Here is an 11,515-nt window from a genome sequence, read left to right on the forward strand (position 1 = left end):
AAAACTCCAGCAAACAAAACCCTACTAGTTCTCTTTGTTTATAATGGAGGCAGTGTGCTGTGTTTGACATAATTAAATTTTTGCCATCTGTGTCCCATTTGGGAGATTTCCCTTTGCTTCCTGTCCCATAGCCAAAACAGGAAGTGAGGGGAAATGCCTCAAAAGTGAGGGAATTCCAGGGTCACCAGAACTAGTGTTCCCATTGGAAGATTTCCCATCTATTACTTCACTGGGGTTTTATTTTATATTCACTTTCGAAGATAACGATAAACGGGACAAATAGAGATTGTGAATCTCTTTAACAGCCACAGAGACAGCAATACAAACTGGCAGGAGTTCTTATCCCTCTCCACTCTATGTAAAAGTTTAAAAATGTTTTGCCTTTAGTTATACTTTAACCACTTTACTGCTAAGTACTGTAATAGTACTGCGGCAAAGTGGCTCGTTCCCGTCTGACGACGTAGACCTACGTCGTCAGACTCCTCCCCTGTAGGCGGCGCTCGCGCGCCGCCGTAGGCGCGCTCCCGCTGTTTTCATTTACAGTGGGAGTCGGGCCAGGGGAGGAGCAGCGGCGATCGCCGCTGCTCTGCCCCGATCGTCGGGGATCTAGTGTGGAGATGCGCCCGCCTGTGTAAACACAAGCGGGCGGATCTCCTCAGTGACAGGGAGTGACAGATCGGACTGTTCAGCATAGCTGGACATCCGATCTGTCCCTGTCTCACAAAGTCACCTCCCCCCCCACACGTCAGTAAGCACCAGGCATACATTAACCCCTCCCTCTCCAATAAAGTTAACCCCTTCCCTGCCAGTGTCATTTTTACAGTAACAGTGCATATTTATAGCACTGATTACTGTAGTAATGTCACTGGTACCCCCAAAAGTGTCAAAAATGTCAGTCAAGGGTCCGATCTGTCCGCCGCAATGTCGCAGTCCCGCAAAAAAAATCGCAGATCGCCACCATTACGCGTTAAAAAAAAAACACCAAAAATGACAAAAATCTTTCCCTTTGTTAGTAAACGCAATAACTTTTGCGCAAACCAATCAAAATACGCTTATTGCGATTTTTTTTTACCAAACATAGGTAGGTAAGTAGGTAATTTTAAAAAAAATTGGTTTTTACATCTTTTTTGGGGGGAATTTCATATAAAAAAATGTGAAAAATAGTGTTATTTTCTCAAAATAAATGCTCTTTTTTTGTTTATAGCGCAAAAAGTAAAAATCGCACAGGTGATCAAATACCACCAAAAGAAAGCTCTGTTTGTGGGAAAAAAAGGATGTCAATTTCGTTTGGGTACGGCGTCGCACGACCGCGCAATTGTCAGTTAAAGTCGCACAGCGCCGAATCGCAAAAAGTGGCCCAGACGTAAGACAGCAAAATGCTCTAGTGGTAAAGTGGTTAAGGAGCATGTTATATGTTACACCCGAGAACCCCCTCCCTGTGACACGTGCCGGGTTCCTCTCCCCTGCTGCCACTATCATATTTAAATTTGGAGTGGCTGTGCAGGACTCCGCCCACAGCCACTTCAAAGTGTCAATCTGACACTTTCCATCCCCGATCAGGTAAAGAGCCAATGAAATTGGCTCTTTAACATGTGACCAGCTGTGTCCAATCACAGCCAGTCACAGAATGTCAACAAAACCTGTGTGAGGAGGAGATTGCGGTAACAGCCAATTACCAACTACAGTGCACACCAAACACACTGATTGCCCCCCCCCCCCCCCAATAAAGAGGACCTGCCACTAGCCCATCAAAGTACCTGTGTAATGGATGTAATCAATGGTTATAGTGAAATGCCTATTTCACCTTATGATGCATACCTTATGCCTTATGTATATATCTATATATATATGCTACTGCTGAGATTTACTACCTTACTCAAAATGGCCGCTAGACCATGCCTCCCTTCCTGCTGCAATATGGAATCCAAGATGGCGCGCCTCCAAGGAGACAGCACCCAAGATAGAGGTTGTCATATCCTGGAAGAAAATCATAGTTGCATAGATACATCCAATCATGAGCTTATATGTTCTTTGCTGCTTTTTATCTACGCCAGGTCTATACAAGTATTTCCTGGAATGAATGTCTTGATGCTTTATAAGCTTAAAAAGAGGAAATGAATAAAGAGAAGTGTCTTATCTCTGAGCTTGGCGTCAGTGTGGATTTTTCTGTGTGCACACACCGTATTGAAATTAGACCAGGGACAGATATAATCTCTGACTGTCCCAATCCAAAACACCTGTCACCAGCCCATTAGAGTAACTGAGTACCCATCACAACCCTCAGAGTACCAGCCCATCAGGTACTCTGATAACAGGTACTCTGATGGGCTGGTGACAGGTACTCGGGTACTCTGATGGGCTGGTGACAGGTACTCGGGTACTCTGATGGGCTGGTGACAGGTACTCAGGTACTTTGATTACAGGTACTCGGGTACTCCGATGACAGGTACTCGAGTACTTCGATGACAGGTCCTTCTGTACCTGCCATCAAAGTACCCAAGTACCTGTCACAGCCCATCCGAGTACCCGAGTACCTGTCATCGGAGTAACCAAGTACCTGTCACCAGCCCATCAAAGTATCAGAGTACCTCTCTGTAGCCCATCAGAGTACCCAAGTACCTGTCTACAGCCCAGAGTACCCGAGTACCTGTTTCCAGCCCAGAGTAACCGAGTACCTGTCTCCAGCCAGAGTGCCCGATTACCTATCTGCAGCCCATCAGATTACCCAAGTACCTGTCTATAGCCCATCAGAGTACCCAGGTAACTCTCTGCAGCCCATTAGAGTACCTGAGTACATGTCATCAGCGTACCCAAGTACCTGTCACCAGCCCATCAGAGTATCCAAGTACCTGTTATCAGAGTACCTAAGTACCTGTCACTAGCCCATCCGAGTACCTGTCAGAAGAGTACCAGAGTACCTGTCTCCAGCCCTTCAGAGTACCTGTCTCCAGCCCATCAGGGTACCTGAGTACCTATCTGCAGCCCAATAGAGTACCCGAGTACCTGTCTCCTGCCCATCAAAGTACCCAAGTACCTGTCTCCTGCCCATCAGAGTACCCAAATACCTCTTTGTAGCCCATTAGAGTACTTGAGTACCTATCTGCAGCCCAGAGTACCTATCTGCAGACCATCGGAGTACAAGAGTACCTGTCTCCAGCCCAGAGTAACCGAGTACCTGTCTTCAGCCCAGAGTGCCCGAGTACCTATCTGCAGCCCATCAGATTACACGAGTACCTGTCTCTAGCCCATCAAAGTACCCAAGTACCTGTCTCCAGCCCATCAGAGTACCCAAATACCTCTCGGTAGCACATCAGAGTACTCAAGTACCTATCTGCAGCCCAGAGTACCTATCTGCAGACCATCAGAGTACCTGTCTCCAGCCCAGAGTAACCGAGTACCTGTCTTCAGCCCAGAGTACCCAAGTACCTCTTTGCAGCCCATCAGAGTACCTGAGTACCTTTCTGAAACTGATCAGTGTACCTAAGTACCAATCTGCAGCCCATCAGAGTACCTGAGTACCTATCTGCAGCTCATCAGAGTAACTGAGTACCTATCTGCAGCCCATGCCAAATAGATTATGTGTTGGGGTGTTTGCTTTCCAAAATGGGGTCATTTTGTGGGTGTTTTCATTGTCCTGGTGCTCCAGGGCCTTCAAAAGTGTGATAGGTTGTAATGAAATTAGATGTGTAATTTATGCTCCTAGAACGCCTGAAGGTGCTACTTGGATGTTGGGCCTCTTTATGAGGCCAGGCTGTGTAAAAGTCTCACACATGGGGTATCGCCATACTCAGGAGGAGTAGCAGAATGTATTTTGGGGTGTAATTTTTGCTATGTACATGCTATGAATAGCAATTTAGAAATAGCTTATAAATTGACAACTTTGTGTAAAAAAAAATAAGTTTTCATTTTATTTCCACATTCTTCAAAAACGTGGAAAAAAAGGACATGTTCAAAACACTCATAATGCCTCAAGAATAAACATTGAGGTGTTTTCTTTCCAAAATTGGGTAATTTTGTGGGTAATTCCATTGTCCTGGTGTTCCAGGGCCTTCAGAAGTGCGATAGGTTTCAGGAAATGATATGTGTAATTTATGTCCCTAGAACACCTGACGGTGCTCCTTGCATGTTGGGCCTCTGTATGTGGCCAGGCTGTGTAAAAGTCTCACATATGTGGTATCGACATACTCAGGAGGAGTAGCAGAATGTGTTTTGGGGTGTAATTGCAAGTATGCATATACTGTGTGTGAGAAATAACTTGTTATTATGAAAATTAAAAAAAAAAAAAAGAAGAGTGAAAAAAAAAATTATTTCTTCATTTTCCCAAGAATTGTGGGAAACAATTACAACTTCAAAAAACTCACCATGCATCTTACTAAATATCCTGGAATCTCAACTTTCCAAAAAGGGGTAATTTGGGGGGTATTTGTACTATCCTGACATTTCAGGGCCTCAAGAAATAAGATAGGCCATCGGTACATCAGGTGTGATCAATTTTCAATGATTGGCACCATAGCTTGTAGACTCTATAACTTTCACACAGACTAAATAATATCCACCTATTTTCGTTATTTTTACCAAAGATATGTAGCAGTATAAATTTTGGCCCAAATTTATGAAAAAAAAATTAGTTATTTGCAAAATTTTATAATAGAAACTAAAACAAAATGTTTGTTTTTTTTTTCAAAATTTTCGCTCTTTTTTCACTTATGTCACAAAAAAATAAAAAACCCAGTGGTGATTAAATACTACCAAAAGAAAACTATTTCCTGACAGACTCCATGGCAGCTTACGTGTGGGTTAGTCCCGTCTCCTCCTACCTCATAGGACCCTACTCCCATAAATTTTTACTCCGTGCCAGAGGCCGTGTTCCTTTTTTGTCCTCCTCCTGAAAGGATTATGGTCAAATCTTACCTCATGAAGATTCCCGATTCAGGCCTGGCAGTCTGCATGTCGGATCCAGTGGTGTCCCCTTCATGTCCAGCACGCCCTAGCTATTATGCAGGGTAGGACACAGACATGGAGTCAGTTGTCAGAAGAGCTTGCAAACCTGGCCAATGGCAGACAAAGCGACATATAGCCAATCGTCCCAGATATTAGCGGGAGGCCCATTAATACGCCCCATCGTGTGTGCAGCCAGCGATGTCCGTATGGTTGAAGGTCTGGTCGTGGACGTGGTGATGTACCCTGCTTTACATTCTATGGCAGCAGTTTGTTACCAAGAAAGGGGGGTCATGCAATGACCTGAATATCCAGCATATTGTTGGTTTCCTGCAGTCGACTGGACCTACCATTATCTGTTAGCTCACTACATGTGCAAGTTTCTGCTATTTCGGCACTTCTTGGGCGACTCATCCCCTTGTTCGTCAATTCTTTCGGGGGGCGTCCAGACTCAGGCCACAGAGGAAGCCAAGGTTCCCTAAATGGGATCTTCCACTCGTCTTGTACTTCCTTTCTGACGTCAGAAGAAGTCACACGGAGCAACTCTCCATTAAAGATCTGTCTCTGATATCGGCCTTCTTGGTAGCCGTCACCTCGGCTAAAAGAGTCTCCGAGATTAGTTCTCTGGGTTGCAAAGAACTATTCCTGACCTTCTTTCCAGATCGTGTGGTTCTGATCCCCATGGTGGGATCACACCCCAAGGTGGTCTCTGTTTTCCACGAGAACCAGGAGATTGTCCTTCCAACATTCAAATCGTCAGATGATCCGGATACACATCCATTAGATGTGGGTGCAATTCTGAGACTGTACCTGGATGCAACAGCTTCCTTCAGGCGTTCAGATTATCTCTTTGTTCTCCTCCACGGGAAGAACAAGGGCTTGCGGGCCTCTTCAAGATCCATAGCGGCATGGATTGTTCAGACCATCCAATGGGCATATAAGGCTAAGGGCTTGGCTCCTCCAGAAGCAGTGACTGCGCATTCGACAAGAGGGGTGTCCATGTCCTGGGCGGCTTATGTCATGTGGCCCCTGAAGTAATATGCAAGGCGGCTTCATGGTCTTCCATTAACACTTTCATGACTCATTATTTTATTGAGCCAGCTTCATTGTCTTCTGTTAACTTTGGTTTTCAAGTACTGTCTGTTGATGGTGCAAATTAAATTTCTTTTGGCCAGCAGTTTCCCACCCTTGTGTGTTTGGCTAGTTATTTTCCACACGTAAGCTGCCATGGAGTCTGTCAGGAAAACGGAAAATTGTTATCAAATACTTACCGTAATTTTCCTTTCCTGATGGACTCCATGGCAGCTGGAGTCCCCTCCCATCTGCTGGAGTAGGCTATTTATGGAACACGGCCTCTGGCACGGTGTAAAAATTTATGGGAGTAGGGTCCTATGAGGTAGGAGGAGGTGGAACTAACCCACACGTAAGCTGCCATGGAGTCCATCAGGAAAGGAAAATTACCGTAAGTATTTGATAACAATTTTCCGTTTTGTGTGAAAAAATTGATAAAAAATTTGATTGGGTACAGCATTGAATGCCAGTAATTATCATTCAAAGAGTGAGAGCGCTGAAAGCTGAAAATTGGTCTGGGCAGGAAGGGGGTGAAAGTACCTTGTATGGAAATGGTTAATACATTTTTTTTCCTACTACAATATGTGCATTTATTATTTATTTTTTCCTTAGCCATCATTCACACAGGGCATTAAAATAACGACTCTTAGAGGCATTTGACGTTTTTTCTGTCTCTAAAACCCCTTTATGTTAGTCATTGTGTCTTTGCACACATAGGCATTTGGAGGCAGAAGAAAACCCATCAGGAGAGTTTTGCTGTAAAAAAGGCCTAGGATGCCTAAAAGCATTTAGCACTTGTGTTCATTCATTCCAATGGACAGAATTAAATTATTACACAATGTGCCTAAACCCATTTGGAAAACATGGCTTTATCTGCATTTATTGTTCTGCATTTTTCTCTCCTGGAGCAAAGGCATCCAGAGGATGAAAATAAACCTTAAGGTGAACTTAGCCTTTAACATCTACACAGCAAATCTTTTATTTATAGACCCTTTTGGGTCAACTGCTTTTATTTTTGCAGTTGTCCTTTTCCCTGTTTTTTTTTTTTTTTTCTCTTTCTCTCTCTGTTAACATATTTTGGGAAAATAAGAAAAGAGCATTTGATTTTTAGTTTCTACTTCCCCTGACTTGTTGATTTTTATATTGTTTGATCTTTTTAAGGATACATTTCATCTTTATTGTTCATTGTTTTGACATGTATTCCATTTTTTATACTGTGCACATTGATGTTACACTTGTATTTGTTGTAAAACCTGAATTATTTTATTAAATAAAGAATATGCAGAAATTTAGCAGTTATTCATGTTCACCACTAGATGGTGGTGTAAGTAAGTGCAGGGCTCAAGCATCAGAGTATGTGTTTGAAGAGAGAGCTATAAATACTCATAGGGGTGCATAGAGCATCCGATCAGGTCCGCCTGAAAATCTGACAGGCGGACCGGATCGGAAAGCCCGTGTGAAAGGGGCCGAACTTTTAATACTGTATCGGTGTGGCTATCTTTTTGAATAATAATAGTAAACAGAAATAATTAAAACACAGCTTGGCATCAATACAGGATGTGCCCCATAGCAGAAGAATGTGGTTCTAGGGGCAAACAGAAGTTTTTTTTGTTTTGTTTTTTTACCTTAATGCATTCTCTGCATTAAGTTAAAAAACCTTCTGTATGCAGCTCCCCCAGCCCCCTTTTATACTTTCTTGAGCCCAATCTAGCGCTGGGCCTGAGAGCAGCAGCTCTCTCTCTCCTCCATGGTCTCCTGCTGCCATCAATCACAACCAGTGAGTAGAGAGTGGGGGGCAGGGCCAAGCTGCACTCTGTGTCAGTGGCTTTCTATGAGGGGACTCAGCATGGGGGAGGAGCAAGGAGGGTGACCCAAGAAAAGGAACCATTGCATACAGCAGGTAAGTATAGCATGTTTGTTATTAAAAAAAAAAAAAAACATTTTTAGGTTTACAATTGTTTTAAGAGTCGGTTCACACTAAGGCGACACGACTCCTTACTACTTCGGGGGCGACTTGTGCATTACCATGCACCACGACTTCGGAGCGACTTGCAGGGACTTCACATAATGGAAGTCTACTCTACGCAAGTTGCTCCGAGGTCGCCCCGAAGTAGTACAGGACCCTTTTTCTAAGTCGGAGCGACTTGTGTCACTCCTATTAGAACGGGTCCTGTAGCGGTCAATGGACCGCGAGGGAGCGCGACTTGTCAGGCTGACAAGTCGCCTGACAAGTCGCGCTAGTGTGGACCGGCTCTAAAAGGGCCAGAATTATTTGCAACAAATTCGTTCAATCAAGTATCCTGGACATCCTTGCAAGTCAGAAAATAATATTGCTACTATGATCCATGGGTTATGTCCAGAATCTATTGTACTTTTCTGATGATATTTTCTTTATTTATTTTATTTAAGGGCCTTACTAATATAAGGGTGGATAGCAGACCTTTTGTCCTTTCTACCAATGTCTCTGTAGGGACATAATATCATCTGATTTGTTTGGAGCAGCATAATCTTCCAAAACTGGTCATAGATGGACGCTTTTTTTTTTTTTCTTTTTTTTTTAATCAGCAGGCTGAAAAAAAGAAAACAGATTCCTCTGTTCACCTCGTGGCTGGGACATTGCCACTGTCAGAATACACTGATCATCGTCTGCAGCCAATGATCGACAACAATTTGTTAGCATGTCCCTTTAATACCTGAGACTGCCACACACTGATCGAAACTCGGCCAGTCTTTGCTGAACCGACTGAATTTTGATCAATGTATGGCCAGGTTAACCACTTGCCGTCCGCCGCAAGTAGATATACTGCGGCGGTCAGCCCCGGCCAGGCAAAGTGACGTATATATACGTCACTAGCCTGTGACCGGCTTGTGAGCCAATAGCGGGCGAGCGCGCGCCCGCTGAGGCGCGCGCCCGGCGCGGCTCGTTCACTAAGCAGTCAGTGCGTGGGCCGCAATGTCGCAGTCCCGCAAAAAAAAATCGCAGATTGCCGCCATTACTCGTTAAAAAAAAAACACCAAAAATGACAAAAATCTTTCCCTTTGTTAGTAAACGCGATAACTTTAGCGTAAACCAATCAAAATACGCTTTTTGCGATTTTTTTTTACCAAACATATGTAGCATAAAACAAATTGCCCGAAAATTTTAAAAAATTTTGATTTTTACATTTTTTTTGGGAATTTCATATAAAAAAATGTGAAAAATATTGTTATTTTTGCAAAATTTACGCTTTATTTTGTTTATAGCGCATGATCAAAAAATCGCACAGGTGATCAAATACCACCAAAAGAAAGCTCTGTTTGTGGGAAAAAAAGGACGTCAAATTCGTTTAGGTACAGCTTCGCACGACTGCGCAATTGTCCGTTAAAGTCACACAGTAAAAAAATCGCAAAAAACCCCCTGGTCAGGAAGGGGGTAAAATCTTCCGGGGCTTAAGTGGTTAAAGTGATTGTAAACCCTAATATATAGCCAGTGAACTGACTGGCCTCAGGTGATACACAGAGATGAAACAAATCCTACTACACGAGTTGTTCCTGTTTATCTGCAGTATTTTCTCCTTTCTCCTACATCACAAGTTATACAGCTTGCTGAGCGTTTAGAATAAAGGGGTTAGAGAGCTGAAGTCACACTCTGTAGAGCTCAGTGAGGAGAGCACTGAGAGCTGATTCGAGGGAGGGGACACACCCCTCTTCACACAGGATTGGAGCTGAGGCTGTCAATCATCTGAGACTCCTCCCTTGTCACCTTTTCTCTCTTGATGTCAGGAAAACATGTCAGAAGTGACTTATGCTGATAGCAGAGTAACAAAGCAGAAGATAGAAATTACATTTAGTGCTCTGGGCTGAGACAAGTACACACTATAGAGAGATATGCTTTGTTTCTGTTGCATGTCTGAGGTTTGCAAACATGTTAAGTCACTGACACAACCTACCAAGACGTTCCCTCACAATTTTTTAAAGACCAGCATGGATTAAGCCTGTTTTCTTCTTTCTTTGGGGGGGGGGGGGGGGGGGGAGGGCAGGGGTTGTTGTAGACTGATAGCGGTGTCCCTGAAAATGTTGCACTGAAATGTTATTTTTCCAAACAGATAAAAATGAGTTGTGCCTGTGTTTCTGCACCTTAGTAATTACAGTAATTATAATAACATAGAGTCTCCTGGTCAGAAATATCACTTTTCCAATGAAAGGAAGAATGTGCTTGGGTACTGTAGGTAAATACAGGTAGTTCATACTACAGAAATTTTTATAAACATGGGTTTTCCCAGGCCCACAACAAGGGTTGCAGGCTTGGATAAATTATGCCGATAAGAACGCCCAACTTTCCTGAGCTGTATACCGTATTTGCTCTATGTTAGAGACTCAAAAAGTATTCAAGTCAGTGAGTCAACAGAAAACATTGCCAGTCTTCTTGTTTCTCTCGTGATTGACCTAATTTAACCATTTGACTGCCAAAGATGTGAAAATTGCAGTCCATAGATAGAACATAGCAATGAGTTTGTTTTTGTTTTATAAGGCCTCTTGCACACTGCAGCTTGAAAAAGCTCAATACAGATTTTTTTTTTTTTTTGCTCAAATACAGCCCATAAAGGCCTCTTGCACACAATACTCCTGTTTGAGCATCTACTTTTTCCAGACTTTTTTTTTTGTACGTATTTGCGTGTTTTCGTGTGTATTTGCGTCCATTGAGGCTTAAATTACTGACCAAAAATGCAGATTTTTCTATTTTGTTTTTACGAAAGAATGCACAGCGCTTGTTTACGCTCCTGTGTGTCCAGGCACATTACAATTAATGGGCTGTATTTTAGCTTTTTCAAGCTGCGAGATGCTCAAACAGTCGTGTGCAAGAGACCTTAATCAGGCTCTTGGCTTTTAAGTGATTTAAATGAAAGATGCAGACAGTTTTGAGATCTGATAGCTATTTTCATGTATCTTATCCAGAGCTATGTGGAGACATCACACCAATCTTACTTCCTTATCTGGTTTCTTGCAGGAATTATTCAAATTATGCAATGATTTTATGATATGGACAACTTAACCCAGTAAACTCCGCCCCACAATCAATATCTGGTTTGAAATCACACCGTGAAAGCATGTACAGATAAGTATATCATCATTTTTTTACACTTAGGTAGAAGTCATGCATCAGTAAAACATATTGCATTTATTAAAAATAGTTAAAATAAAACTGAATATTTAATTGTCAGCAATATAGAATTAATGATAAAAATGTTCTCCAGGTAAGAAAAATTTAACACTATAAAAGTAAGTACTAGTGAGATTAAATAATGACATATCTAGGCACACAGAGTGGGGTGTGTATATATTAAAAGGTTCAAAGGATATTTATTGATATTGGCCATAGAATAAATTATTACTTTTTGTTTTCCTGCTCTAAATAATAAATGGATGCTGCAAGGGACACTCCAAGGTCCTCTGCCCTCGTTCTCTTTTATGAACCATCATATTGTCCTGATCAACCAGTTGTAATTAATGTTGGTTTAAAAAAAAG

The sequence above is a fragment of the Pelophylax lessonae genome (assembly GCF_965119305.1).
Source record: "Pelophylax lessonae genome assembly, chromosome: 10".
Classification (NCBI taxonomy): domain Eukaryota; kingdom Metazoa; phylum Chordata; class Amphibia; order Anura; family Ranidae; genus Pelophylax; species Pelophylax lessonae.